Source organism: Mustela nivalis, assembly GCF_964662115.1.
Source record: "Mustela nivalis genome assembly, chromosome: 5".
Taxonomy (NCBI): domain Eukaryota; kingdom Metazoa; phylum Chordata; class Mammalia; order Carnivora; family Mustelidae; genus Mustela; species Mustela nivalis.
In genome coordinates this window covers 1,952,136-1,956,329 of record NC_139024.1, presented here as the reverse complement: position 1 = coordinate 1,956,329, position 4,194 = coordinate 1,952,136, and the positions used below count along the sequence as shown (strand labels likewise).

General features: G+C 52.5%; 1 long non-coding RNA gene across 1 annotated transcript; it reads left to right on the top strand.

Annotated features, from left to right (window-relative positions):
- Positions 1-1,846, top strand: LOC309864743. Its single transcript, XR_014311734.1, has 2 exons — positions 1-104; positions 1,314-1,846. It is a non-coding gene; the product is annotated as an uncharacterized lncRNA (long non-coding RNA).
- Positions 1,847-4,194: the final 2,348 nt, after the last annotated feature.

Genomic DNA, 4,194 nt, shown 5'->3' with positions numbered 1-4,194 from the left:
AGTCACCCCTGGGTGCTCACGTGGCATTTCCCCTTCCTGTAAGGACTCAGTCACTCTGGACTTGGTTATGCCACAGAGACCCCACGAACGAGGTCACTCCCCAGGTACAGGGCTCAGAACCTGGGGGGGGGAGCACAGTTCTACCCCTAGCAATGACAAGCTCAAATTTGAGGTATTTTTAAAAATAGATGCACCCTGTGGCTCTTCCTCCAAGGCCCAGAATCTACTTGAACTTGCCTGTTCTGTTTTTCATCTCACGCCTGGTTAATTCAAGTCCCTTCAGGGCACAGAGCAAGCAACGACATCCCTCTGGCTTCCCACCGAAACCACCCCAGCCCCGGAGCTCGGTGTGCGGTTCCCCGCTTGTTACCAAGACCGCCCTCTGGAGGGCCAGCCCAGAGCCCAAGCCCCACGTTCAGAGTCTTCCTCTGGATGGTTCTTTCTCGGAGGAAGCTCCGTCAGCGTGAGCACGCGTGGCTCGAGGTTGAGCTGCCCCCCAGGAGCGCTGGGAGGGCCCCGGGGTCGCATGGGGACAGACAGCTGGATGGGGGGGGGCGCTGTGGTTGGGAGGAACAGGGGAGTAAGAAGCCCCCACCACTGACCGGCCTGGGTGTCAGATCCCGCCACAAAAGGGCTGGCACCAGCCACCCTGCAGGCGGAGAATTAGCAGGAGGGAGAAAGCTGGCTGCCGCTTGGCCTCAGTGCGAAGCAGGAGGAGAAGAAAATAAATATGCGTGTTCCCTATGACTGACACAGTCTTCATTTGCATGTCATTCGTGAGAAATGCTGATAAAGAACCGCTCACAATGCGGGGGGGGGGAGGGGGGAGGAGGGAAGATTGCTTTAGTTGAAAATAAAGGGGTTTGTCTCAGCGGGAGACGAAATATTCACATTAACTCTCAGGATTTCCTCTGGTCCTGTGGGGGTCTTAGATGCTTCAGGCAGCACGAGCCACACGTCGCCATTTCAAACAAAGTCAATGTCAAAAATGACACTCCGCGAGGTTTTTTGGTTTTTGCTTTTTGTTTTTCTGGAAAGAAAGAGATAGAAGAGAAATTAATTCACGAGGACACTGAATGCTTTAAAAAAATGCAAGCCGTCACCAGATGAAGACTAGAAAATGAAAGACTCCGTTTTTCGGGCTGATTTGAAAACACAGACTGAACACAGCAAGACTGACTGTGTCCCCCGAGCGAGAAGGGTGAACAGCCCAGAAGCACAGTAGCGGATACGCGATCTCACGGAATAACTCCAAAACAGACGCCCCCCTCCCGGAGATTGCTGAGTATAACCTTCTATTCTGTTCAAAACAGGCGTAAAGACCGAAAGAGCCCATCAGAGAAAGCTGAGAAAACAGCCATTTCCCGCAGATGGGCGCACACTAGGGCGCGACCTTCCCTGTCGGACTGCCCTTTGCAGGGTCCCCGCCCGGAGGGTGCCCACCCGGAGGCTGGTGCCCGTCAAACGCCCTCCTTCCCTCTGTTGGGGAACGGTGATCTGTGCATGCGGTCGTGCCTCCCCCAACTGACGACCGGGAGGAGCCGGCTCACGGGTTTCTGCTGAAGACGTGGGTGCTTGGGCATCGCCCGGAAGGCAGGGGGCAGGATGACAGAGGCGAGGACAGAGCGGAAGAGAGCGCCTTACCGAGCCGACACTGATGGCGCAGGACTTGCGCTCACAGCAAGCGAGGAGCGCCGTCCACGCGGGCCCCACGTGACAGAGTCTGGATGGGCCCTAAGGAGCACGTTGCTTTGTCTAGGAATTTCATCGCGTAGGAAAGAACTTAAAAAAAAACAAAACTCTAAGATTATTTTTTCAATAAAGTGTATGTATTTAGAATCTGAAAGGGTTCCAGGTTGGTTTTTAAATGATGTGAGTTTGAAAGTTTATCTGTGGGTGAAAGTCTCGTCTGCATTTAGCAGCGACTGTGGGTTTACGACTTCTGACGCCGGGTCCTGACAGTCTGTAATGCGTTCTCTGTTCAAAGACACAGTTTGACGGAATTTTCGAGTGAGGCATTGCTGCTTCAGATCATTTGTCTGATGGGGGGGATGTGATTTTTGTACATTTGCATGTTCGGTGTTTGAAGAACGGTTTTCTTAAAGGAGCTAAAACCCCCGCGAGTCTTGGCTTCATAAGCAAAGACAACGGGACTGGATTCTTTGAGCTGATCTTGGATTTCACTTCTGATTCCCTGGGCTCAGCCGACAGGTGGGAACTGCCACAGTCACTGGGCCCGCATGGCCTCTGGCTGAGACCACAGCTGGAACAGATGGAGACACGCGCCCTCCCCTCAGCTCCCCAGGGCGGGAGCGCGTCACAGACACAGGCTCTCCTTCTCCAGACCCCAGGACACTCCACGCTGAGGTGGGGAGGGCACAAGGAGCCCCCAGCAGCACTCACAATGCATGTTTCTCTCTGGACTTTGATTTCAGACAAATAGTCTGACAATGTTAATGTCTCATTTAACAACTTCTGTCCATGCGTGTCTTGGAATGGAGCATGTATTACATGCTGTCAAAAAACCAGTGCGGGGAGCAGACAAAAATCAGACTGTGCTAGATGCAAAGAAAGTTTTAAACCTATAAACGGGCCTAGCTACGGTCCTGGGGCTCCTTCTGGTCCTCCCGAGGGCTGGTGCCTTTCAGAAGCACCGGTGCCCTCCCACAAAGTTGCCCGGGAGAGGCCCCGCTGCCCAGGGGTCTGTGAGTGTCCACAGGTGAGCCCAGAGCTGGTGTCCCATGTTACATGTGATGTCGTACCGAAGTCACCAGAGTCGGAAACATCAAGAACACCCCTGCCGACAAGAGCTCCTCTCCTGCAGCAGGCTGGCAGCCTTGGGCTTGGACGGTGAGCTGGGTCCCTGTGGAACACACTGTGGCCAGGACAGGAAGCTCCGACTGCCTGCCCAGAAAGGGGCAGCTGAATGTGAGCAAGATCAGAAACCATCAGAGTTTCCTTACACCTTCTCCACAGTTACTGGAAGTTCTACCACATTTTCCTTAAGAATCAAGATCTTTTAAGGTGTTAATTCATAATGTAAAGGATCAGTCAGCCAACTCAGCACTTCCGTCCAGAGGCATATGACCACGGACACCAAGCACCCACCTGGTGATGGAATTCAGCAGCACGGAGCTCCTGAGACCCAATCCCGTAGGAGTTTCTAATGGGTCATGGAGCTGGGAGCCCGGGAAGGGTGCGACATTAGACTGCTCACGCCTCTGGTACCATGAAGAGAGTTTCATTGAAATACGGACGATTATTCTCTCCTCCTCTAGTGTGTAAGCATCTGACACTTTCAAAGAGTGTCATTACAGGCAATCACCTTCCATTAGTTATTGTTCCCCGCTGTCCCTGCAGTCGGCTTTACCACCAGCCCACTTGCTCAGCTCAGCAAGCCAGTGCAAGAAAAGATTCACTGACTTCCAAGAACAAACCAACAGAAATCAGAGTATAAGAAAAAAAATTCTCCCTCCATATTCCCAAAGCTGAACCCAGGAGTCGAAACTAGTAATCCTTTCTGTGTGCTGGGGCAGGAGTGCCATGTGCTGCCAGCAAACCACACTGTGCCTTCCCTACTGACGTCGCCCAAAAGACCGCGGGGTGTGTGTGTGCACACACATGGACACACACACACCAAAAGACTACCATCGCCTCCCTTCTCAGAGAACACACACATGTACACCACCACCACCACTACCATCAATGCCACCACCACCACAACTGTTACCACCATCACCACCATCACCATCATCACCACCATCATCACCACTACCAGCATCCTCACCATCATCATCATCAATACCATCACCATCACTACCATCACCATCATCATCACCAAAACCACATCACTATCATCACATCATCACCATAACCACCATCATCACCAAAACCACCATCACTATCATCATCATCACCATCATTACCATCACCACCATCACCATCATCACCGCCATCACCACCATCACCATCATCATCACCATCACCACCATCACCATCATCACCGTCATCACTACCATCATCATCACCATCACCACCATCGTCACCACTATCATCACCATCAGCATCACCATCACCACCATCACTATCATCATCATCATCACCATCACCACCATCACCACCACCATCATCACCGTCATCGCCACCGTCATCGCCACCATCACCACCACCATCATCACCACCATCATCACCGTC